A 27,254-nucleotide genomic window follows, 5' to 3' on the forward strand; every position below is an offset into this window, starting at 1 on the left:
TTTTCTAGAAGGTGAGGGATTTTTGTGTGAGGCCCAAGCTCAGTGGCACAAAGTTTATAGCAAGACAGCTAATTTACTTTGTTTTTGCAAGGGCTTTTGAGGGCATCAGGATTGTTAAACAATAGCTGATAGAAGAGCATACTTGGGAGTTGGCTCTAAAGGTCTCTGATGAATCCTTGCACCTTTCACTGCCCTTTGGGAGCTATTTGAGAAAATGTCCATGTCCAGCTGTCATGGTCATTGACACATTTGTTGGGACCCCAGACTTGGTTGAAGCATAAATGCCCTTGAGGAGGAGAAAGGGTCACAGGCTTACTCTAAAAAAAACATAAAAAATCATCATGCATACCCTAAAATAGTGGAAGTTCTTCTTGCTACATTATTTCTCATTGTTAGTGGGTGTTTTTATGTCTTCCATATTTTAAAGGTAAATTAATCTTTCCCCTGTCAAGAAGCACTGTCAATAAGAGAGCAGGAGCATAACAAGTAATTTAAATCATGGAAGAAAATGTCAAAAATAGAAAAAAATGGAATTCTTTTGTGCTGCAAAGTTCCTGGCTGAGAACTTTTTTTAAAGTAGAAAACTCTCTTCCTCCATGCCTTATGACATCTGTGAGCAGAGGTCCTGCAAGATAAGGATTTTACTGGAGTTCTGTAACATAGGAAGATATGATATCTCATATCTTGTATCTTATATCTTTTAGGTTCTTTTAGAAAGGACTTCCTACTAACCTTTAACCAACAGGAGTGGAGCTCAAATAAATAAGGGCAAGGGTATCTAGTGAAAATATTGGGTGGGAGTAGAAGTTGCAGAAACATAAACATCCAGAAAGTGCACAGTAACCCCATTCTGGTCAAAAGCAGAAAAATGCATCTATTTTTCTTGTTAACCAACCATTGAGCCCTTCTTTATGTTTTTGGAACATAGAAATTACCACACCAAACTGGGCCAGTAGTCCATCTAGTCCAGTGATCAGTCTCTGATGCAGCCAATAGCAGATGCTTTAGAGAAAGATTCAAACAAAACAAAACAAAAAAACCCCAAACCATGTAAAAGCAGCAAAGAGTCCTGTGACACCTTATAGACTAACAGACGTATTGGAGCATAAGCTTTCATGGGTGAATGCTAATGCTCCAATTCGTCTGTTAGTCTATAAGGTGCCACAGGACTCTTAGTCTGGATCTGTAAAAGCGGCAAACACGGCTACCCCACGGATACCAAACCCTGTAGTTGATAATTATGGAATAATTGACCATAGGAAGTTACTTACCAAACTCTGGCATTTTAGTGATTGGTTTATGCCCTTAAGCATGAGGGGTTACACGTGCTCCTTATCCATTTTATCCTGTCTCAAATAAGAGAGGATGTTCTTATTAACTATGTCAATATCTCCTATTTTTGAGTCCTCTTAATGCTCTAGCCCTCAATGGTACCTTGTGGCAATGAGTTCCACATGTTAATTATGTGTTATGTAAAAATATATTTCCTTCCCTCGGTTTAAAATCTGTTCTCTTTCTGTTCCATTGAATGTTCCTTTTTCTTTCCCTTCGTGAGAGGGGGAAACAGGACTGCATGATTACTGTTCATTGTTTCATATACCTCTGTTTTGTACCCTCTTGTTCATCTCCTCTATAAACAAAAGAATCCCAGTCTTTGCAATCATATGGAAGGAGTCCTGTGGCTATAACCATGTTAGCTGACTACCTAGAATCTGTTTTCCTTCTACTGTATATTTAGGCCTGGACTGAATGCACTGTTCAAGGTGAGGGAATGCCATTAATTTACAGGGACATAATATTTATCATGTTCTATTTTTATCACTATTAAAAAATCAGTGTATACTCCTTGTTTTTCCCCCCTAATCCCAGCCCCATCTTATTTATCTTGTCCATGTGCTACCTTGTTTCTTCTTATGAACTTCCTTTGGTCTCTAAACACCCTTGTTACCACCTTCTTTATGGGTTTTATGTTATCATTTTTCAATGCTTTTGCCCTTTCTCTTTCCTTTTGCTATTCCTTCTTTCTTCCCCTTCCCCCCTTTCTCTCCCCATTCTGAATCTACCCTTCTATATAGCAAAGGGGCTTGTAGGATTCCCCTCACCATAATATCTGAGCGCCTCAGTCTTTCATGTAGCTATCATCACAAACCACTGTGAGATAGGGAAGAGCTACTATTTTACAGATGGGGAACTAAGGCACAGAGAGGCAAAGTGATTTGCTCAATGTCCTACTGGAAGTCTATGGCGCAGCAGGGAATTGAAGCCAGTTCTCTCAAGTCCTAGGCTAATACCCTAGCCATTGGATCATCTTGTCTGTCCATTCCTCCTCTCTCCACAGCACTCACGCCTCCCTGTCTGCTCTCACCTGAATGCTCCATGCCACCCTTATGCACACATGCACCCACCCTACCTCATGCATACACAGTAAGTAGCAACGCTACTTCACTCTAATCACTTCTCCAAAGGTGGAGACTGGGGCCCATGCCTAAGGAGCAGCCTGTAGAAACTATGGAGGCTAGGGTTTGAGTAGCAGCCTTCGTTGATCAGGAAGAGACAGCACCACTCCCGGTCATAAAGGAGAGAGCTCTGATCAGCTGCAGGACGCCATTCTGTGCTGCTGCCATTTTCAGTCAACCCTTGGGAACTAGGGCCAGGTTCTTCAAAAGAGTGCTTGATGTTTTTCCTGGCTCTCATGGCATAAGCCCAGCAATGGGAGCACTTCTTGTACAGCCAGTCTGAGGAAATGACTCCACACATCAGCTGCCTGTGAAGATGAGGGCTGTCTTCTTAATGTTGAGAAATATCCTTAGTTAAATATCCTTAGTTCTGTACTGTTGCCTTGAAGGCATTTATTTAAGAAATGTCTTCTCCAGCAAATAGAAGAAGGCAAGATAAGCATTGTTTGCCGCCAAGGGAGTGTTATGTAGCAGTTAGAGTCAGGATTCCTGTTTTCTAATAACAGCTCTGTCACAGGTTTGCTGTGTAACCATGAGAAAGTCCTGAACCTCTGTCTGCATTTGATACCTTGCAGTTTCTGCATTTGTAAAAATGTGTGAGTAATACCTGCCTCTCCTTGTGCTAGTGTTGAAGCTTAATTAGTTGATGTTTGCAAGGCCTTTAAGATCAACAGAATAAAGGTTGCTATGTAAGTTGACCATTTTATATTGTTTGAAGTTAATTTGAATGATTATGCACAGTTTGCACAGAAGCAAGCTAATCCCTTCTGAGAACGGTCAGTATTTGCTTTTACTGAGCTTCTTTCCCAACCCCACAGGCGTGTGGAGAAGCGCAGCCTAATGGTGTAGGATGAACATGCACAGCTATTCATACAAACGTTTAGTGTAATTATGGCACTGATAAAAAGATTAATGGTAAACTCAAGATGCAACAGTTAGAGCACTTTGTGTTTCTTTCCTTTGCTAATGGCTGCTACCACAGCTAACTTGAATTTTCTCCTCTGTTAAACGATTGAGATGATTCACAAAGCTGCAACTTAGAGTGGATCAGTGTACTAATGTCGACTGTTTGATTTTTTAATTTTGAAATCTGGCATTTTTAGTGCAGTCAGCTGACTTTGTGTTAATTCTCATTTTGAGAGACAGACCGTTTTGTTGCAGACATGCCAGTTGACAGAGTATCTCCCATGCACTCCAGATTTAATACAGTTTCCGGAGTTGAAAAGCATCTTTGTGGTCTTGCTTTGGGGATCTATGTCATCTTTGTCCAGCTGTTTTTTCCAGTTATTATTAGAATTATAAATAAAACTCCTATAAATAGCAAATGTCCAGATATCTAATTTTGAGAACATTTTTCTCTTATGCACTTTGATTTTTCTATGTTCTTATGCAAAATGTGGCTTGAGTATGATCATTAGAAAGCAAAACAAAGTTCAGTTATCAAATTTGTTACCTAAGTGGAACATAAACATCTGATATTTGAATGCTCAAACTAGCACTAAAGAATACAAATGTTCTCTGTGGTGGTTTGACCATCCACGTTCACGGTTTTTTGCCTGTGTTGAAGATGTCTGTATTCAATAATAGAGCCAACAGTCTATTGTTCTCTTCCAGTCTGAAAGTTAGGGAAGTCACAGGTGCTGGCATATCTACAGGACTTACTGGTACCATATCAGCTTCCTGGGTTGAAGTCAGAAGACTTTGTCATTAATAAATACATCTACCACCTAATCAGGAGTACATAGTGCTCACCATTGGACAATCAGCATTTCTGAGCAGTTATTAACTATACAATGATATGTGAGACTGCAGTTACTTCCTACCCTTAGAACAGGAGAAAACCTTGGTGTTAGAGATACTTATATGTGATAAGTGTTTTCAAAATGTTGACTTTCTAATGGCAATTTCTATATAGGACTTATCCTTACTTTACATAAGCAGCAGGCTTATCAATTGTTAATTTAGGGTAAGCATTATATGGAAATGGAAACTTTCCTCCCCCTTATGATATCAGTCCTCTAATTCCTCCTGTATTTCATTGTTTTCACACATTCAGAGGCCCCTACAATGCTCAAGAGTAAATTAGCAGGATTCCCCCTGCTGTTTCTATTGAATTGAGTTAATAATATAATCAGTTGATTGTTAAATTAACAGAATAAAGCTTGCCATGTGGCTGCAATACCACTGAGATCACTTTATTTCCCCCTATAACTTGTCTCCTTACTGTTGGTTTGTGGCTTTAATAGTTCAGACAATGCGTCTGTGTAACATGTGTAATTTGCTTCATAATATTTTCATTTGGAGACAGAAATGGTTATAAAGTGAGGTGGCTGTGACTCAAAAGCCAACAGTTTTATCAGTAAGAAATTACTTCCCATATGGATTTCTTGCTTTGTGCGTGCACGCACATGCAAATCATAGAATCATAGACTTTAAAGTCAGAAGGGACCATTAGGATCGTCTAGTCTGACCTTCTGCATAATGCAGGCCACACAATCTCACACACCCCCTCGTGTAACAAACCCCCAACCTTTTATTGAAGTCCTCAAGCCCTGTGATTTAAAGACTTTGAGGTGCAGAGAATCCTCCAACAAGTGACCAGCTGCAGAGGAAGGTGAAAACCCCCCAGGGCCTCTGCCAATCTGCCCTGGAGGAAAATTCCTTCCCGACCCCAAATATGGCAATCAGCTAGACCCTGAGCACGTGGGCAAGACTCACCAGCCAGACACCCAGGAAAGAATTCTCTGTAGTAACTCAGATCCCAAGGCATTCGGTAACTTGCCATAATGTGTATTGATTTCTCTTGCTGCTTTGCAAAGAGTGTGGTGACTGAATGGTTGTGGCTCAGGTCGTCTGCATATTGAACTCATTTGCCATTTGTTCTTGTTTACACAGAACTGCTTTGTGAAAAGATTAGGCCATGTGTCGTGTATAGCAATGTCAACACGTTCATGGAAACACAGTAATGTTTTGGGAAGGGTTTAGGCCATGGCCCTATCTAGCAATGTCCACACCTATCTGTTCAACATATATATCCTGGAAACTCCCCCTCTCCCCTTGGTCAGTTCCCTTCCTACCCCCAAAAAATTCTTGTCTAACTTTTTTTAAAAAAAGTTGCACCTTGTATTTATTCTATGACTCCTTAACACCCATTTGTTATACATAACCTCCCTTACTGCCTGGATAAGACAGTGGGCTAGTTTGTATGATCATGTCTCCTTCAAGTGCCTAACCCCAAAGACCGCCTAGAAAGGAACTTGCTACTTTCTCACATTAAAGGAATTTTCCTTGAGTTAATGTGATAGAGCCCTGAGTTTTTGGTGTTGATCATTGTAGGATCAATCTCTATTGATGACAGTGTTGTTTGCATCAGATGTATGTTGCTACAGATGTGTTATGCTGCATTCTTTGCTGCATTCTTTCTTGGCTTCAGTTCATGCCCTCTTGTTTTTTAGCCCATTACGTTCTGGAGTATTTTCATGGGTGACATACCAGGGTACAGTCCAGACCAATGACTCTCTGTATCACCCCTACAGGGTGCCCATTATCATGCCTTGCAGCTGTAGCTTCCAACCTGGACTGCTCACAAACAGCCACCGGCATTTAAAAGTCGTTTCCAACTCTGTGTGTGTGCTGCAGCCAGCCAGCCGCTCGTTGGCTCTTACCAGCCTTTAAGACTACCACAGGGTGACCCCAACATCCTTCCAATCCCAATTCCCCCCCTCCACAAACATATGTTCTGTACTGCCCAGCCTTCTGCTGGACAGCACAAATATATTGAGTGTTATTCCTTTAAGGAAATAATAGGCACACAGCTTTTTACCCAGACACTTCAACTTGAACACTCTGAATTAGATAAAACAATAGAGAAGTTTATTAACTGCAAAGAGAGATTTTAAGTGAGTACATGTAATGAGTAAGGCTGCGATTTAGTCACGGAGGTCACGTATTTCGTGATTTCCAAAGACCTCCGTGACTTCAGCCAGCCCTGGCTGGGAGCTGCAGGGTTCCCCCTCCTGCAGCCCACGGGCACCGTGGGCAGCAGGGGGGACCCCCGTCGCTCCCCACCACTCTGGGAAGCCCAGGGACCTCCGGAGCTCCTGGTCTCCGTGGAGGCAGGGGGAACCCTTGGAGTTTGGAGCTGCCAGTGGTGGGGACCCCTGGGGCTACCAGCCCACTCACAGCTGTCCAATCTGCTCATTTTATCATGGATATTTTTAGTAAAGCTCAGGGACAGGTCACAGGCTTCCATGAATTTTTCTTTATTGCCTTTATTTTTACTAAAAATATCCGTGACAAAATCTTAGCCTTAGTAATGAGGCATAAAAGTCAGAACTGGTTACAAGAAAAATAAACTGCTTCCTAGGGCCTAACTTAACTTTGCTTTGAACTTAACTTAGTTTTTCTCGCCACATGCTTTCAGCAGTCTTGCTGACCAAACTCCTTACGTCTGGACCCCTCCCGCAGAGTCCAATGGCTGCTTCCTTTGTCTCTACAGCTGCAGTGAATGCGATGGGCAGGGGGGTGAGAGGAGGGAGCTTTGGGGTGTTTATCCCTTCTTTTTATAGTTTCAGTCCCCGTCTTGAAAAACATTTCTAGCCGAGATCCAGGAGACAAAGTGTCTGTATGGAAGGATATTCCCTGCTGGTTTTTTCCACCTGTTCGAACTTCCTTTGTTTTCCCTCCCTGCTTGATAACCCTGTTTACTGCTTAAATGCAAATTAAGGCAAGCCCACATTCCTTCCTTTGTTTGGGACAAACCAGACTTTGCTTGGACAGGACTGTGGGGTTTGGAACATGTGTTAATAACATCATACAGGGAATCTTATAATTTCACATACAATGTTGCCACACATATTTTATACTCCTGAGGGAATTCTGCACCAAAAATTAAAAATTCCACACACAATATTTTTTCCCACACTACTCCAAACCCCTGCCTCAGCCTGGAACCTCAACCCATACTCCAAACCCCTCAGCTCCACCCGACAGCCCGAAGCACCCTCCTGTACCCCAAACCCCTCATTCCCGGCCCCACCCCAGAGCCTGCATCTCCAGCTGGAGCCCTCCCTCCTCCCGCATCCCAACCCCTGCCTCAACCCAGTGAAAATGAAAGAGTGAGTGAGGGGGGGTGGGGAGAGCAAGTGACAGAGGGAGGGGACATGGAGTGAGCAGAGGACAGGACCTTGAAGGAGGGGTGGGGCAAGGTTGTTCGGTTTTGTCTGAATAGAAAGTTGGCAACCCAACCCAGAAACACCCTGGAGCCCTGCCCCTTCACTCCAGACGTGCCTGGTGTGGGGCAGGCAGGCTCAACCAGGCATTATCCAAGTGTGGAGGGGTTCAATGTGGGGGTGAGAGGGTTCTGTGTGGGGCAGTCTGGGTGTGGGCGGGTCAGTGTAGGGTCAAGGTGTATGCGGGGGAGCTGGATGCACAGAGGCTCATTGGGGAGGGGGTTCAGGTGCAGGGGCAATGGGACTCTGCAGAGGGTTCCTGGTGAAGGTGATTGGGGCTCAGCAGAGGGGTCTGGGTGTGGGGAGCTTCGCAAGGAGGTCTGGGTTCTGGGGAGTAGGGCTTGGTGGGCTGGGGGTGGGTGGATCATTCGGGTGGTCCAGTGCAGCGGGGTGAGGCTCATTGGGGTGGGGGTTCAAGTGCAGGGGACTCAGTGGGGAGTGGTCTGGGTGCAGAAGTGGGTCTGGAGGCAGGGTGCAGAAGTGGGTCTGGAGGCAGGGTGCAGGGGGGCTCCAGATGCAGGGGTTGAGGTTCAGTTGGGTGGGGTTTGGGTATGGAGGGCTGCGGGGGTTCTGGGTGTACTGGGTGAGGCTTGGTGGGGGAGGAGGGTCTAGGTACAGGGGGTCTGAATGCACGGGGGTTGGGCAGATGAGGGAGCAGCTTTCCATACAGTGACCCTCTCCCCCTGTGGCGGAGCAGCAATGGGGGCAGGAAGCAGGGGAGGATGCTGAGCTTTCTGCAGACGGGGGAGGTTTTTGGGGGTGGGTCTGACCCAGCCTCATTTGCTCCTTCCAGGGGAAGAGGAAGTCCCATTCTCTCCAGCCCAGCTGGAACTAGAAGCTGATCCAGGCGCAGGGTGGGAGCCACCGGCTGGGGACTCCCCGGCCCCATGGTGATTTACCTCTGCCAGCTGCTCCAGGTGCCTGAAGTGATGTACTTGTGCTACTAGGAAGGGTTGTGTGACTGCTCTTAAGGCTTCTCTTTGCTTCTCTGTCAGAAAGTCATTTTTCTGCGGGGAAGCAAAGAAAACTGCAGGAGACATGAATTCTGCGCATGTGCAGTGGCATAGAATTCCCGCAGGAGTAATTTTATCAGGACAATACTGACTAGCAAATTATGAATTTTCAAATGATACCTTACAAGGCATATTTTGTAGAAAAATTATTATAATAGTGCTTAGGGTATGAATACAGAGGTGTGTCCCATCACATGATGGCATTCAGGTTTATGTCTTTCAGAGATTCTTAGGCTTTAGTCTTGTGCAGAACTGGGGAAGGTATGGATTTGAGTTCTAATTGAAACTCACTCTCTTTTGCCTTTTGTTGTGAATTCAAAATGATAGAGGCCATTTGTGGATGTAGATTTCCCTAAAGTTTGTGAGTATTTAGCTCTGGGGCTTTGATTCCGTCTCACCACCAACTAACTCATTAGATTTCTGGCTTTGACCGGTTGAAAACTCTTGTGGTTTAGTCTACAATTAACTTTGAGATGTGGGCTTGACGAAGGGAAACTTGCAGGACATGTCCCCATGTGGATCAAAACCAAAGATGCTGGCACAACCCCCTGTGAAATGAAACTGCTCAGTGACTAATTTCTAATATTCCCCTTAGTCTGTTAGATGAGAATTTATTTAACATTAGCTACACATTAGTTTCATAATATCAATACCATTCTTTCAGGCTTTATTAAAAAAAAATCTTCCTTCCACCTCTGAACGGTTCCAGATGACTTATGTATTTTGTAAGTTATTTTTCTACCCAGTGAAGAACCTCAACATATTAAATATATTCTGTAATTTTCCATCTGTTGAGTGGCTCAAACTGTTAATCGTTAACACCAGAAAGGTTGCTATTCCAGCTGGTAAACTGCTCGAAACATTAAACATTTTACAGGAAGTTGCTTTTGCAGCCTCTAAGTGGTTCTAAATGTTAGGATTTTTTTTTATTTCTTACAAAAAAGACAAAAGTCCATCTGCACTCAGCTGTTCCACACTGTCTTAGCATTCTAGACCTGTTTAGATTTTGCTCATGAAGCCAAGTGTGAAATCTATGGCCACAAGCCAAATCCTGCCCCAGAAGCAGGAGATTTGCAGAAGTCGTCTTGGAAGTTACCAGCAAATGAGAAAGCAGGAACGGTATATTTAGAAAAGAAAAACCTCTTCAGAAATCTCATTTTAAACTGGGGGTATTTTCAGTCCTTTGGTTCTCCCTAGATAGCTGAAGCCTTTTCTGGCTTGTACTTGGTTTATATTGATTACACTTGCATTAGTAAATTCACAAGCTAAACCAATATAACCAGTTTTAAACTGATATAAGAGCTGTCCACCCAGGCATTTGCACTGGTTCAACTAAGTCAGTTTTTAAAACAGTTTCAGTTGAACTGGTTCAAGTTTTTGGGTAGACAAGATCTTAGATTATAAATCCTTCAGGCAGGACTCTCTCTCGCTGTATGACAGATTTCAGAGTAGCAGCCGTGTTAGTCTGTATTCGCAAAGAGAAAAGGAGTACTTGTGGCACTTTAGAGACTAATAAATTTATTTGAGCATAAGCTTTCGTGAGCTACAGTTCACTTCATCGGATGCATTCACAATATGTTCATGTAGATAGAGCCTAACACAGATGGGGCCTGTACGTCTTAACATCAATTAAACTGTTTTCTTAGGACACTTCTCTTAAAAAGCAATCTGTATGGGGGCCACTGGCAGGCTATATATATAGGCTGGAGAATTTTAAGTTATTGTTTATATAAATATCTTAATAATAGACGCAAAATTAATGTGCTTTTCAAGCTGCCTTGAAACTTCTACTTTTTCACTAGCCTCAAACCAGCAAACAGCCCCACCAAATCCTCCATTCTTGCCATATAAAGCATACTGTGATGTTGCATCGAAATGTGATATTTATTACAATGATGAGACATTATTAAAGTACTCTATATAAAGCCACAGGAGAACCTTTAAATGTTTGGTGCTGGGGAGCAGTTTCAAGAAGGATCTTAAAGTGTGGATGCTTACTGACATGTGGAGACCACCTATCAGCCCCCGTGACCCTTCCACATACAGCCACGCCTAATTCCCAATCAGGTCCTGGTTACAGAGAGGATGCCTGCTATCCCCATCTGGTATGACAGAAGTCACTGGCAAACCTACATCTCCCTTCTGTATCTTTTAGAGAGGAAGTGGCAGGTCTGCCTATTCCCTATAACCTTTGTGAGTCATATAATCTTTTCTTTTCTTTGACCCATCTGTTTCCTAAACTTTCCACTTTTATTCCCCTCTGAACCTATGACTCCTTTGCCTTTTGGGGTCTCCCTCCACCCTTGGGTAGAGTCACCCCATTCTCTTCCTCTCCTGCTTTACCTATGAGAGCCTGAAGACGCTGTTTATGGCTAGTGAGTAAGGTTTCTGATGGTTGCCACTTTCTGTCTCCAGATACCTTTTTCTGTCACAGATGGGGAAACAACATAGGGAATGGAGCAACCTCAGTAGGTGGAGCATTAAAAATTCATCTGGTAGGAGAGTGGTCATGAAAATGCTGCTCAGTCTCTTCTTCCCATGGCAAAGAGGCAGCAGCTGAGGACAGGCCAATAGATGGAGATCCTGCAAGCCAAAATGGGACTCTTGGCAAGAGTACATAGCTGCATCAAAATACTGCTCAGAGGTATAGCTAGGCTCACCTAGTTAAATGGGTGACATCCCGGGCAGATCAGCTTGAGCAATGTGCTGAAGGGAATATCTGATTATTACTAGAAAGCGTGTAGCTATCAGATAGGGGAAAGGATGGAATAGGAGGAAGAGGGGAGGGTTTTAGGAAGAAAAGCCTTTTTCAAGGTCACCTTTTACCGAAGTTGGGGATGGGAGATCGAAGAGAGCTCTCATACTGCTTTTGATGGCTGAGGCCTGCTGCGGTGCTGGCAAGTCTCTTGGAATGGTTCAGGAAGATCTGCTGCCATACCTGAGGCAGACACTCATTTATCTGAGACACTGTGTTCTGACTGCTAACAACCAGCTCAAATTGGCTTATTTTTTCACATTTGTCAAGGAGCCAGCTGCATTGGCTCAGCTGTGCCTCTTCAAAGAGGGAAGCACAGAAACAGAAGAAGTTTTACAAGTCGTTATTCTTATTCATTTCTCCTCTCTGCACCCATCTCCTCTTGATTTTTATTTTTATTTTATTTTTTTGGAAAACTCTGTTTATATCAAGTTGTCTTTTGTTATTTGGAACTCTGGGAATGTTTTCAGGATATTTTCTTGCAGACAGATGCTCCAACCTGACTGTACATCTCTTACTCTAGCCCTTGATTAGGATAAGCCATTGTCCCTTTGCTCCCAGATAACACAACCTTGATAACATAATGCTTTTACAGCACTGAAAAGGCCCTAAGGTGGTTGTCATAGGGTTTACTACTCATTGACTTGTGGCCACACTGGGGGATTAGTTCTTGACCAGTCTGATACCCCCACCTTCGGTCAGTTACCTGTGGTCTTGCTCCTTCTCTATGTAACTCAGGGCATTCCTTCTTCGTGACTTGGCCCTTTGGCCAAGTCACTATAGTTTTCCCTTTCTAGGGTATCAATATCTCTTTGGACTCACTGTCTCAGGCAGTCTTCTGATCTATTGCCCAGACGGTGCCACTTCCTCAGTGACGGGTAGGGGAACCTGGGCCCGGCCATTACTCTGGGTTCCATCCATCCCAGGGACCTTATATCTAGCAACTGCAGATTACGCAATCCCAGATGCTGTTGCTGTTTCCCTGGCCTGCTTCTCATATTCCTTCCCTATCTCTGGCCCCACTCTGCGTTACCACTGCAGCTTCCTCTGCTTCCTGTGGGTATTTGACTCTTCTTGAGCTCTTGCCAGAATCTGTAGACCAAGGCAGGATCCCCAGGTTTACTCTCTCCCTTGATGACTTTCTTCTCTCTTGCAAACTCTCCTCTTCTTTAGGGAGTGACTGGACAGTTCCTTCCTGAGGTCCACTTGCTGGTTGTATGCCAGCTGAGTGTGTCCCTGCCCCGCTGGGCTTCATCATCAATCAGCTTTTCAGCTCTGACTCTCTTCTAGGTGCAAGCTGTCACAGCTTTGATTATCCCACAAAAGGCCTGAGTGGGTAAAAAGGGATAAACACCCAGCACATTGGTGTTACAAGGTACTGCATGATTTCAATACCATACCCATATATATATGGCAGAAAAGACCCCAAGATAGCTGGCACTGCTGCCTGTTGGGAACTTTTGATGTCTGTATTACCTAAAGTTTTTTGGAGTGTGATTCTTCCCCCTTCTCCCGAAATCATTCCTGTAAAGGCCACCACCAGAAGAAGTTGTTCTAGGAATAACGATACTGCAGCAACAGAAAAGCTGAGAAGCAAGTGCTGGGATTACCTGGAACTACAGCCAGGTGGCAATGAGGTAATATGTGGTGAGTCAAAGAATACGGAAGCTGCGCCAGCTGCTAGCTGCGGTGTGTTTGTATCTATATATTGCTAGTAGTTGTGAGGAGCAGTTGACTTACGCATGAGCTTTAATGGGAGCGCATGGCGATGCTCTTGCGTGGTTGACATTCTTTCTTGGAAAATTGTTTGGAACAATAATAATAATAATTAATAAAATATCTAGCTATGACTTTTCATCAGTAGATCTCAAAGCACTTGACAAAGGAGGCCAGCACTACTGTCCTCCATTTTAGAGATGGGAAGACTGAGGCACATAGAGGGTAAGTGAGCTGCCTGGGTTACTCAGCAGGCCCATGGCAGAGCTGGGAATAGAATCCAGGTCTCCTGAGTCCCAGTCCAGTGCTCTATCTACTAGGCCACTCTGCCTCTGTTTGTCCTTGAGTGGTGTGTGGTGCCAGACAACTCTGTCTCATTTCCCCTCCCATCCAATGTAAACGTGTGATATTGGGACAGCTAGTGATGAGACATCACAGGTCACAATGCTTTCAGTACACTGATACCACCCAACTGTGTGTCTCTGTCTCATCCAACCCATCTACTGCTGCTTAGTGCCTTTTCTGGTGTCTGGTTCAGGTTGGGGCACAAATGAGAGCTATTGGTAAGATGGCTGAAGAAACCTATGGCTAAAATGGGGATTATGCTGACACACCGAGGGAAGCAATGAGAAGATATGGTGAGAATTTTATCTACCTCTTTGAAGGGTGTGTGCCTGCAAATTCAGAGTTGGCGTGCTCAGGTATTTTTGGCTCTCCAGCTGGTGTTAACAACAACAGTAACCAAGAAGAGTTACTCCCTCCTGTGGAAAGCACTGTAAATATTGGTACCAACAACGTGGAAATGTATTGATAATGGAAGGGAATCAAGCAATAAACGAGCAATTGTAGAAAGTTCTGTTGTTTTGGGTTGTTGGTTTTTTTTTATTCTCTCCATCACCGCAATTCATTTCTTAGCTATTTCTGCATGAGCAGGATAGGCTATGGTGCAAATGTCAGGTTCGTGACCTAAAAAGCCCCCACGCACCTTTCATTTAGGCTCCTAATGGCTATTTTATTTAGCTAGCCACAGCAATTGTATCTGCAAATAGAGCTTTCTCTGGCTATTTTACCAATAAGCAATATAGACACATGATACAGATTTCTTTGACGAAGCACAAATAAAACATGTGCCATCAATGATAACAGGTATGACAAACCATTTTAAAAAATATCTTGTGCCAGTAAATTACTGAGGAATCACAATTCACATAATATTTTCTTTGACAGTTATTTTAACACAATATTTCACCTTTTTTATTTTTAATTTTTGTGGGGGGACTAACAGATGTAAAATTGTTAGTGGAGGGGGGAAAAAGAATGCTGGGAAAATAATGTCTCAGCCCAAGAGAGTTATGAGCTGTGAAGTACAGCTCAGTATTGTTGGAAGCATTGGTGGTTAGTCAACAATTTTCCATTAAGTTTTGCTATTGAGTAATGGGAAATTTTTATGATTTTGGTTTCAAGCGGTTAAGCAGTTAATGAGGTGTTCCTGCTGCATTTTTTTTTTAAACCTAAAATTTGAACTGACTGTTAACATACAGGAGATCAGTGATGGAAACACAGAAGTTTTAAAAAATATTGAGACCTCTGGCAGTGAAGCAGTAAATTTCTTTGGAAAATAATATTTGTAAATAAGCCATTTTTCTGGTTAATAACCAAGGTGTAACTGAACACTGAGTTTTCTAAATCACCATTTGTAACCCAGTAGTGATGTAGTTTTGAAGAAATGATTTTAGCTCTTAAAAACATATTTGACAGTCTAGTTTATGTTGTATTTTCAGTTTTGTTTTCCTAACTTGTTGCTAGCACACTGCAGGAGTGGAAAATTGCTCATTTATTGGCTATTAAAGATTGACTTACTAGCCAATCATAACACAGGATGAACACAGGATGGTTTTAAAGCAACTGCTCAATGAAAATATAGGGACTTCTATAATACGAAGGTAACCAAGGAAGCTGCTGTATAATATAGACAATGGGAACTTAAAGTTTACCTCATAGAATGAATAAATGCTTGAATGTATAAGAACCCCTTACTTACCTCAGAGTGTGTTAGGATTTATTTATATTTGCAGAGCCATTGAAGATGTCAAGTCCTATAAATACTACAATTTACTAACAGCATTGTTATTATAGTATCTTTGTTAAATAGTATTAATAGTATGTGTTTATGAAATAGTATTATTAAATAAAAGCATAAATACTTGTTTTATGTAAAACAATATGAAACCATGTGCCAGTAAATATAGCATTAGAAGGGTGACCTTGAAGTGTCTTTGAGGCTGTCACATTTATCAGGTAACTTTCTCTCTTTCAGCTGACTTTGAAAATGGATCTGTAGGGTAGAGCCATATTGTAGTTCAGTGGTTCAAGTTAACATTCTAGCTCATGGATTGTCTTCCCAAAATATGTGGGAAATAAACATTTATGATAGTTGGTGAGCGTAGTGAATATTTCTGTCTTTCCCCGTCACTTCCAGAAACAGGTGCTGCCAAATAATATGCAACGACAGACTATATAATCCCGTCTTTCTGTGGTCAGAATCTCAGTTGGAATAATAGCAGAGAAGGAACTTTTCATGGCTTAGCTGCGCTTGCCAGAAAGTCTTTTTGAAAGAGTGTTTGAATTTTCCCTGCTCTGCTCTCCACGTACATTTCTGTGGCTGTTTTACCAACCATTTATTTTAACCCTAGCAAGCAGTGAAGGGTTATTGGGAACTTTCAAACCAAAAACGTCTTTCGGATATGTAGCTGACAACCTTTCAGGTTTAAAGAGGTGGATTTTACTTCTAAAAATAGAAGCAGACAGAAGAAAGAGAAATATTTTATAATACAATAAGGGACACACTTTCATAGAAATAATAACTTCTTGGCAGCAATATATTTGAAATTTCCAACCAACAAAGTCTAGCCTTAACTCTAATTTATGCATTTAGGCAGATAAATAACAAGGATTTAAACTCTTTGGTCAACTGAGACATCATGCACTAAAGAATTTTAAAATTTCAAACAAAGAAAAACTTTCCATTTCTATCATCACTATTCATTTAAAAAAATCCAGAGGCACAATTTATTGGAAATTAAAAGGTTTGAAATCTGGATCCAAAGTTTGCAAGTTGGGCTCATCTGTATTTCTTAAGAACAAAACAAATCTCACTTAACCTACCACTTATACTGTGGCAGAATACATCTGAGTAGAATATGGCAGTTGTACAACTGACAGCAACAATGGTTTAGGATTTCTTGGGAATTCAGAAAAATACTAAGTTAATAAACTTAGCGCAGCCAGTGTTGTTTTTCCAAAACCTAAGCAAGCAGTCATCGACAGGTAAAACTTCCTGCTGGCTAATATTCTAGGGCTCTCTTTTCTCTATAATGTATGCATATGTGCACAGTATGGTGATATATACTTATATAAGTGTTAACTCTGTAAAGTCTAATTAGTGCATAAAAGTCCTTTGCTAGTAACTGTAATGATATTCATTCATCATGATGAACTCCTGTGTTTCCACGGTGAATATGATATGCGGCCATAGAAATTGCATTGTAATTAATCTAAGAGTATCTTTTATTGAAAAGAAAAATAATAGAGTATCAGTTTTGGAAATTCTGGTTAGCATATTGCATATTTGGAAAGTTTTGCAAAATAGGTAAAATCTCAAATGTTGTCAATATTGACATTTCTGGTCTCTCATCTAGCCAGGTTTTTTTAGTGCTTAATCAGGCTATTTACCAAATATATTTCATAAGTTACAGTGTCATACCAGAAATTGGCACCTTTTTTGCTTTATGAACATAGGAAATGTTATATAGTTTCTCCTTTTGGTATGACCCATGCTAACTAGGGTGACCAGATGCCCCGATTTTATAGGGACAGTCACGATTTTTGGGTCTTTTTCTTATGTAGGCTCCTATTACCCCTGTCCTGATTTTTCACATTTGCTCTCGGGTCACCCTAATGCTGACCTTAAAATACCAAGTACTGGAGTTTGTCTCTCAAAAGCCTCTGAAAATCATAGTTGAAAGATATGACATCCTCATGAGATATTATAACTGAGCTTCAGCAGGACTCGGCTATAGTACAACCTACAACCTTCACAGCTCACTGAATCTAGGTATGCTTCACAGTCCACTTAAGTCAGATGGGGCATGTCCAAATGACCAAAATCAGAGGTGTAACAAAAACAAGGTAGAAGTCTCTGTATGCTGATTGACTAATCTGTTTAAGTACCACAATATGTCTCAGTCATATTGCTTTTACGATTCAGCCGTCAAGATGCTAACTGAATAAATGCCAGCACCAAAAGGTTTTTGTGGGACTTCTGAATACAAAATTTGGGATTTTTTTGAATCTCTCATCATTGCCTGGAAGATTTTTGACATATGATGTAATTTGGAGTTCTGTATAAGGTGCGTGGAGATGAACATATATATCCAGCAGGACCTCCTAAAATTGACTCAGATATTATCACCTTGTGGGTTAATATCTCTCCTCTAATGGAAAATGATCTGTCAGTTTTCAAACTTGAATGTAACTTACTGGAGTGGATTTGTAGAGCAGTTTGCTTCCTTGAATCTACTACTGGATTTTTGAAGTTAGGGGTTAGAAAAATGGACATCAGGAGCTACACAGTTATAACCAAAATGATCCAGTGACTCAGCTGTGAAACACATAGAAACATTTATTTCAGAGTTAGCAGTTCTGGGAGAGATTGTTGGCATATGTAATTTGGTCATTGAAGAGTTAATTTGCCATAGCTGGATCCTAATTGCTAAAATCAGTGGATATTGTCATATGTAGAATGTGTAGAAATCCAAACAATCCCAACAAATACAGCTGAGCTTGCAGTTTATATCAGAATCCAAACTATTAAGGATGCCTTCCTTCTGTTAATCTAGAGAGTCTCCTCCTACAGAATTCCATTGCATATATATACTCCCTCCTTAATCTGGCCTTGGAGGTCACAGGAACAGCCTCGATTGTAAGTAGAATAATGTTAAAGTGAGGCCATGCCTCCCAGTCTGTTAGAGTTCATTATTTATTTTTTAAACAAGTTTCAAAGTGAAAATTTTTAGCGAAAGGTGAGCAAGAAGGACCAATGGAGCCTAGTCTTCAAGGCTGAAGGCTGAGAGACTCAGCACCTTTTCAAAGAGAGTTATGGAAGATATATAGATAATCCTTGCTATTTGTTAAAGGGATCTTTGCACACCTCCCCAAGCACTGCTTTGAAACTTTCCCTGTCAGTGTTATTACTCATGAGGCAATTCTGTGCCAAAAAAATTAAAAATTCTGCACCAAAATATTAAAAATTCTGCACACATTTTAAAATTCTGCATATTTCATTTGTCAAAATAACAATATAATCACACCATTTTCAATTATTTGCTGACAGGTATTTTGAAATAAATTACCAAAATAATTGAAAATGGTATGATTATATTGTTATTTTGTTTCTGTGTTGTTTTGACAAAATATGAAGAATTTTAAATTTTTTAATTTTTTGGTGCAGAATTCCCTCAAGAGTATCAGGGTTCTATGTGGTGCAATCTGGGTGGGGGACTGGGTGTCGGGGGGAATCTGGATGCGCAGGGGCTCGGTGCAGGGTTCTGGATGCAGGGGGAATGGGACTCTGCAGGGGAGTCCTGGTGAAGGTGATTAGGGCTCAGTGGGGGAGTGCTGCGGGAGTGGGGCTTGGTGGAGTGAGGGTTCAGGATGCAGCTGGTTGAAGCTCAGTGGGATGGCGGTCTGGGTGTGGGGGGCTCTCAATGCAGAGGTGAGGCTCAGTGGGGGGTTTCTGGGTGCCAGGTGCTCCTGATGCAGGGGGAGCTCAATAGGGGGGGTTCTGGGTGTGGGGAGCTCCTGATGCAGGGGGTGAGGCTTGGTGGTGCGAAGGTTCGGGAGGCTCGGGGGGGTTCTTGCTGTGGGAGCTCCTGATGCAGGGGAGGTTCAGTGCGGGGCAGTTCCGGGTGCATGGGTGGGCGGAGGGGTCACTGTACAGAGAGTTGCTCCCCCTGTCCGCCCAACCCCTGTGCATCCAGACCCGCCCCCCACCCACCCAGAGCCCCCGTCCCCCCCGGCCAAGTGCCTCCCCATGGTGCAGAGCTTCCTGTAGTCAAGGGAACTTTCTGGAGGTTGATCTGACCCAGCCCTGGCTGGCTGTGCAGGGCAGGGGAAGGGGGAACTCCATCTCCATTTTCCTCCTCCTTCTCCCTGCACTGTCCCTGGGTGGCTGGAGCATCCCGAGATCCCCCTTCCCCCAATGATTTACCTCTCCTAAGATGCTCGAACAGATGTGTCTAGCTTTCGAGGTGGGGTGAGTGAGCACTGGTGCAACTTCCCTTTGCTTCCCCACAGAAACCATTTTCTGCAAGAAAGCAAAGAGAATCTGCGGGGGGGGGGGTGGAGTGGGAAAGGCATTTTTCTGCTGCACTGCAGTGGCGCAGAATTTCCCCAGGAATAGTGTTATTCATAGCGGTATGTGGATCTTCTCTATGGTTTGGAGTGATGATGAACTTCAGCCTTGACCTGTCAATACAGATAATATTCTACAGTAACGGATGAATCTCCTGACATTCTGTAGCTTGAGGGTGATTTTTGAAGTATCTGTTGACCACAGTTTCCTGCTGAATTGAGAACCTCAAGTTCATTTCAGTTTAATATTATTTCAGATTGCTGTCCAGGATGACTTTACTGATGCATCTTTGTTCTGTGAATAGAAAGGGCAGGGGAATCTGGAACAAGTGTTGATTCTTGTTCTGTGTGTAAAAGTCATACAGTTTAACAAAACTAAACCTGACTCATATCATGACATGACGCTGGGGGAGGAGATAGGTGCCAGAAAAAGCCACTGGTTTAACTAGCTCTGTTGCCAATAAAGGAAAGTCATGAGATACTATAGGTTATTTTGTTATCATATTAAGGGCCTAATTCTGCAGTGTGCTGAATGCCTCCCAAGAGGTGTTAAACGCCTCTATTCAGTTGAGGCAAAGGGTCCAGCACAATGTCAAGTTGGTGGGCATGTTGGAATATTAGAAATAAAATGACATGATTATGAATGGGAAAGCTATTTTAGAACAGTTAGAGGTTTCTACACTGGGTTGTTACAATTTCTCTCTTCCTTTCATTCTACTTCTTAATCAGCTAGACTCATGGGAATTAAGGAAGTCTTGGCTTTCCATATGGAGGGATATGAAACATGGCACTTATAAAACTTATTAAAAAAAGGTAGGAAAACATTTTTAATCAAAATGGTTATTTTTCAAAGGAAGTCTCCTTAAAGTGGAAATAGCCTAGATACAGCTTGGCATGCTTGACTGATCAGCTGCTAAAGTCTCTATGAATATCTGGCTAGCTATTTTTATTTTTCCTGCAGGAAACAAACAGGGCGATTTTATGGCATTTAACTCAGATACATCCAGTTCTTAAGATGCGTGTTCTTCTCTGTTTATTGTATTATATAATGATACATGATCGCTTATGACTGAACCCTGTTGTAATTTGAATATTTATTAGAAAAGCGAACACATTGACAAGCAGCTTGCAATAGAGTCTTCTCTGAAGTCGATCCTGTGAGGCTCAATGTGATGTTTGCAGGAGCTCCCATTTCATATTTATTTGCTCTTGTGCTCTTTTGCAGTAATGGAAAAAGTGCTGGGCTAAATTCTGCTCTGCACAGGAGCTGCACAACTTGCAGTTAGCCATGTTAAATAGGCTTTTACCCATGTCAGTGCTAATTTGAGTGCCTAAATATAGGACTTGTGTGTAATGTTCAATAATAATTTTCATTAGCAGATCTCAGAATGCTTTACAAAGGAGGTCAGTATTGTTATCCCCATTTTCCAAATGGAATAGCTGAGGCACAGAGAGGTGATGCGGCCACCCTGCAATCTGGTGGCAGAGTCAGGAATAGAATTCAGGTTTCCTGAATCCCAGTCCAGTGCTCTAGCCATTAGGCTGCACTGCCTTGCTCAGATTAGGTACCCACATCCAAAACTGGGACTGTATGGACTAAATTCAGGGCTGGTATATATGAAGTCCTGTTTAACTTCAGAGAGTTACATTTGGGCAAAATTGGGCTTGAAAGGGCCTGATTCACTACTGCATTACTCTAGTTCTATATTGCCATAACTCTCTGGAGTTACATAGGCATGAAACTGGAGTAACAAAATAGTGAATCAGATCCTAAAGGTGGCCTTAAAGAGATGGCTAACTCTGGTTTTTATTTGGTCTCTTCTCTGTTTCCCATCCAGTATTGTTCCACTCTTACAGATAGTGACATCTGCTGATAGAGCTAAGAGGACAAACTGATACCTGGCTTCCCTGCTGCTAGTGTCACCCACTCCCGGCCATTAATCCAACTGTGTGACTGAGTGCTCAGCAAGGCAGATTACTTTGTCTGCATATTTTTGGCTTTCCTCAGTCCGGGTCAATTTACTTGCTCGATGCAATGAGCCAGAAACTGATTGGTGTAGTGTGCTGCAGCAGAAGCCAGCTGAACTTTAATACAAGGCAAAGCATCAATTTGAGAGGTTACTGTGTTTACAGATCCTCATGCTGGATAAATCGCAAGGAACCTAGGCCAAAATAAGCAGCCAGAGGTGTTTTTTTCCCCTCCCTTTGTGGCAAGGTGATTATATTTAAGAGAAGTGCAGGAATTTCCAACTTTCCAGTGAAACCATATGAGAACCTGCTTAGTGCTCCATAGTGACAGCAAATGCTGAAGTGGAAGAATATTTTCATTCATCTGCACTAATCTTCTTTTACTCCAAGATTTAGAGAGAGAGAGAGAAAAAAAAATGAACGGGTGGAATCGGAAAAATCTTAAAAGGTTGGCTTAAGCTTTAACTTTGCCAGCTCTTTCTCCAGCCAACGAAGGAAGTGCCAGTCTTTTGCGTTTGCGGTGGGGGTACTGGGATTTTAATCACTTGAACAGTGACACTTGCAGATTTTCATTACAAAATAAATAAGTATAAAAAAACCCATAAGTAACAGACTTCAAGCACAGTTGTGGTAAAAACAGCAGCAACAACAAAAGCTGTAACTTATATCTGAACGTAATAGATTGTCTTTATACACAGACCTATATGTACATGTATGAATGGAAAAAGCATCAATTAATGATTTTAAGTTCAGGATAAAAGGTGTCTTGAGTTTTCCTGCTGTTTATGTACTTTATAGTTTGTTATGCCATCAAATTAGTGATTGCTTACATTAGCGTGAGCTGCACAGCTCTACCTGCCACGTAGACAGCGTATACTGAAGGATTAAAATGTTTGTTATACTTTTTCTTTCCACTTTCCTTCGGCCTATGCAGATGTTACATTTTCAAGGACATTTCCCACTAGTAAAAGATATAATTTCTCACCACTCCTGTCCTGCCCTGAATCAGACCTTAAATAACATACTATCTACTTCATTAATATTCTCTTTCCTATTTGTGGTGCTATTCTTGCTGACATTGCCAGTGCTTCATTTATAAATGGGGTTTATAACTGGCTCATGAAAATTTTGTTTCAGGGCTGAAACTTTCCATTTAGAAACTCTCTTTTTTTTTTTTTTTTAAACGACAGTGTTTAGAAAGTAACCTTTTATAAATGTACTGAAAGCAAAAGAGAGATTTTGCTGGCGGCATATAACAACTAGGAAAGAAAAAAATTGAGAGTGGGCAAAATTTGTGGAGTAGCATTCCCTCTCCTTTACCCAAGGCAGTTCAATTAAAAACATTATCACACTTTTCTACTTGAAGGGAAGCTTGTGCTAAGGTCTAGCAATAGATGAATAAGGACATGCACACATTCTGTCCCCCTTCCCCTACCCTCCCAAATGGCTGGCACAAGTCAATAGCTCCTACATAGTATATATTTTGCACTTTATTTGTATTAGGATGGAGAGAGAGAAAACATTCTTTCTTCTTTTATTAATTCTTTCTTCTCTGCTTCTTTTACATTCAATTTATCATTTTATGGGTCCCAATGTATTTTTCTTTCCTCCTCCTACTTTTTCTGAAGTGGAATGCAAACAATACTCCTGGAGTGGGGTTTTAAGGCTCCCTAGGGTATTTGATTTTAATATTCGGCAAAATCTGATGATTTCCCCTATCCCTAATGATGATAAAATGAATAATCCCTGGAGTTTAATGCAACAGAATAGTCAGTGCGGTGATATGTTAATTTGGTTGTGTGTTCATACTGGGGTAGTAAAGCAGTAAATCATCAGCATAAGGATAAGCCATAATATAAGGATGCAAAAAATGTGATATTATAGTATGCCATTTGCACTGACACTTTTATTTTGCAGTTGGTTTTCACTCAAGATGATGGGCAAATTTCCAGATTTGCCCCTTCATTTTTTACATTTCAATAAGTTGCCTAACTTACTAGTGGAAAATGACATGAATGTGAGCTTGGGCTTCTACAGCTATTCCAAATTGCAGGTGTAGATCTCAAGCACGTAGCCTGCAGGGGCTGCTGCTGCGATACATGATAGTCATAGATTCCAAGGCCAGAAGGGACCATTGTGATCACCTATTCTGAGACCTGTTGTATAACATAGAACTTCCCCATAAAAATTCTTAGATAATGATGATGATTCATTTATTCATTCACTTCTGCATTTTTTAAAAAAACATGATCATCTCAAAAAACAAAACAAGCCCCCAAACCTAAAGGTTAGACTGTATTATGTCCTTCAATGGCTAAATCCTTGGGAAGGGGAGACAAACTCCATGAGAATCCCCTCTTGGTTCTGATCCCTGGTCAATCTGTCAAGGAGATGGGGTTTGGCTCTGAGAGTTGTTATGGAGAGCCCTACTCCAAACCCTACAGATGGGCTATGTTCCCATGGTGGCCAGAGCCCTCTGCACACAGGCCCTGTACCTTCATGCTGGCTCTGGCCCCTGGTGGTTCTTCACCTTCCTGACAGCGCAGCCCCAATGGAGCCTCACTAACAGGTTCCCCTTGGCCAACAATTACCATCACTGAGGGGGCTCTCAGGAAAAGATAATGCCACCCTGTATTATCTTACCAGGGAGTTTCCACAGCATGCGAGGAGGGACACAGTGTGCATCCAGTCACTTGCTGTGGGGACACTGTTTCCCCCACAGCCCATTCAGCCCATGCTGCCCTCCCCTCCTTTGTGTCCCAGCCCCACAGAGAGCCCTATGGAACTCTTTTAGCAGGGGGAGACGTTGCTATGAAGATGGCTGAAACCCCTCCCTTCAGCATGTGGCTCTCTGGGCCACAGTTTGTCGCAGCAATAGTAGGAATAATTACGTTTTAATTACGAATGTTTTAATTCTGGAAATAAACAGCGAGTGAAATGTGTTTTTTACTTTTATTTCCCATTTACAGCGGGTGAAATAATTTTCTTTTAAGAGGGGGAGAAAGTCAGATGGAGCAAAAAATATCTTGCTTCTAAACTGTCGTGCAGTGCCAGTAATTACCATGTTCTTTTTGATTAAATCTCCATTTTCAATATTCAGTTGCTTTCCTTAAAAGCTTTGTCAATCTTTGGTCTGATTTCCTTCTGTTTTAATCTGAATCTTTGTACATTTGGGACAGAATCTCTGAAGGCTTATGTTTTTGCTAGAACAAGCTGAAGAATCCTTGGAAATATCCTGGGGAACTAACAGCAACTTAATAGTTTCACCCACATCTCTTTTTGCACCTGTTATAGTTAATGTTTTTTTTTAGTACGATCATTTTGGTTTATTTTTAAAGTCATAATAAATTAAAACCTGTTTTAATGATGATTTATTCAAGATGGCAGTATCCTCCTACCCAACTTTGGTTTAAGTTAAAGTGAACTAAGCCCACTTTGCTGCTGAATGAGAGCATCCGCACAGGGGTTTAAAGTGATCTAACGGATTTTAAATTCACACCTTTAGTCAATTTGACTGAACTTTCTTGAGTGTCCTGTGTAGATATGCCCTCAGTTTCACTGACTTTCACTGGGACTTGGATAGGTCTACACTACAGTGGGTACAGTGGCACAGCTGAGGCACTGCTGTTGATTTAGATAATCCACTTCTCTGAGAGGTGGTAGCTAGGCTGACAGAATTCTTCTGTCTACCTAGTTTTATCTACATTGGGGGACTGGGTTAGGTCAACATAACTAAATTGCACGGGGCACAAAATTTTTCACAGTCCTGAGCAATGTAGCTAGATTGACCTGTGTTTAGCTATAGACCAGGCGTTAGGCTCCTGAGCAACTTTTGTAAAGGGGACAAAGGTGTTTTTGAAAATGTTACCTGCTATTGTACTTTCCATCTGTAAAGCATCTCACAAGCACTATACTTAGTCTTTGCAACACCCTTGTGAAGTAGGGAGACGTTGTAACAAATCTACCACTAATTTACAATTTTTTCTGTGTCATTATGAGGCATATGATGGTCACTTAAAACTTCATGAAGCCAAAGGGCACTGAACTCAGAGCCCCCTCATATCATAGTATAATGTAAATGAATTTAGGGGAGGGAGGAGATAATAAAAGCAGCAGTCGGTATTAGATTTCCATTCTCCTAAGAACTAGCTGAATTCTGGTTTATTTTTACCACAGATGGAGCAGGATAGAATTCTGTGTATAAACAACAATCATTACAGGCTACTTTATAATCATGAAATCCTGAGACGCTTTCTCGCAGTGGTTCTCAACATGTAGCACATCAGGTTTCTGAGAGCTTTGTGACATGGGCAAAGTAGTGTGCTGCATTCAGCTATTAAATGGAGCTGACCTCACACAGAAGCAATACAAATACATTTCCTACCCCACCCCTACTTGCCCATGATCATAATAGAATAAATAATGAGCTGGAGTATGGGCTATGGAATTTATCTTGCTTGAGAGAAGTGAATTGTATGACTCACTTGTGGTGTTGACGCTTCTCAGCTGAAAAAATAAATTTCATATCTCCTAGAGAGATGTCCTGTCTGCTGTATATTTACATGGTTTGTAGACATATGGAAATTACTTTTTTGCTATTGTTGCTTTTAACAATTATTTTAGTGGGATGCTGGTCTTTGTGGTGAGATCCACTGGAGTTGAAATTTGCAGAGCTACCAACATTGCAAGAGAGAGAAAGGAAGAAGCAGCTAACAAATAAGCATTATAACAAATGAAGCTTGAGATATTTCGTATAATAAGATGAGAAAATTTAGTTAGCTAACAGTTGGCCTTGAATATCTTTCTTGAATATGGTTGGAAGACCATACTGTTAATTACTAATTTATTTCCAAAATACAGCAGAAGCTCTTTGTTTTAGTTTGGATTGTCTGTGGTTGACAGGTTTCTTTGTTTTGATCCCTGAAATAGTTACCAAGCCTGTTTCTTTCCTACTAAGTATTGTTTCTGGCTGCAATGACTTAGAGGGAAGACAACGAGCCTGTTCCTAATGTTGTCTTCTGTGACAACCACAATACAATGTTTACTTTTAATGTGAAGTACTGTAAGGTGAGTGACTGTTTCTTGAGCCAAAGCCAATAGGAAACCACCACTACATACGCTGCCAACGTCTTTCTCTTTTCTTGGAGACACGTTGTCCTTGCAATCCACACAGACTCTACTAGCTATGAATTGTAGCCCTGATTCTACAGGTGTCCCTGTGCTTAGCTTCACATGTATGAGTAGTCCCACTGGAGACTATTCCAACATATAAAGTTAAGCACCTGTGAAAGTACTTGCAGGATTGGCTTGTAACTCATGTATGTTTCCTCTTTCAGAACTCAGATGCCATCAGATAGTGAATGCCATCTGGATCTTGGTGACATATTACTGTTAATTCCAAAACTACCTCTGTTGACACCTCAATCTGGGACAATTCCTCAGATTTATCACCTGAAAAGAATGGCTTGGTTCTAGGGAACTCCCCCATTTTCTCTGCCATGAAGACTAATGCAAAGAATTCACTTAGCTTCTCCGCATTGGTCTGGTCTTCCTTGAGCGCTCCTTTAGCACCTCGATCATCCAGTGCCACCACTGACTTCTTTGGCAGGTTTCCTGCTTCTGATGTACTTTAAAAAAAATTGCTGGTAGTTTTTGTGTCCTCAGCTAGTCGCTCTTCAAATTCTTCCTTGGCCTGCCTTATTAT

General features: G+C 41.8%; 1 protein-coding gene across 2 annotated transcripts in view; it reads left to right on the plus strand.

Annotated features, from left to right (window-relative positions):
- The window catches only part of RORA (RAR related orphan receptor A), a 545,340-nt gene that overhangs the window by 185,761 nt on the left and 332,325 nt on the right, over positions 1 to 27,254 (plus strand). The gene's annotated exons all lie outside the window — the stretch shown is intronic.

Source organism: Lepidochelys kempii, chromosome 10, assembly GCF_965140285.1.
Source record: "Lepidochelys kempii isolate rLepKem1 chromosome 10, rLepKem1.hap1, whole genome shotgun sequence".
NCBI lineage: Eukaryota > Metazoa > Chordata > Testudines > Cheloniidae > Lepidochelys > Lepidochelys kempii.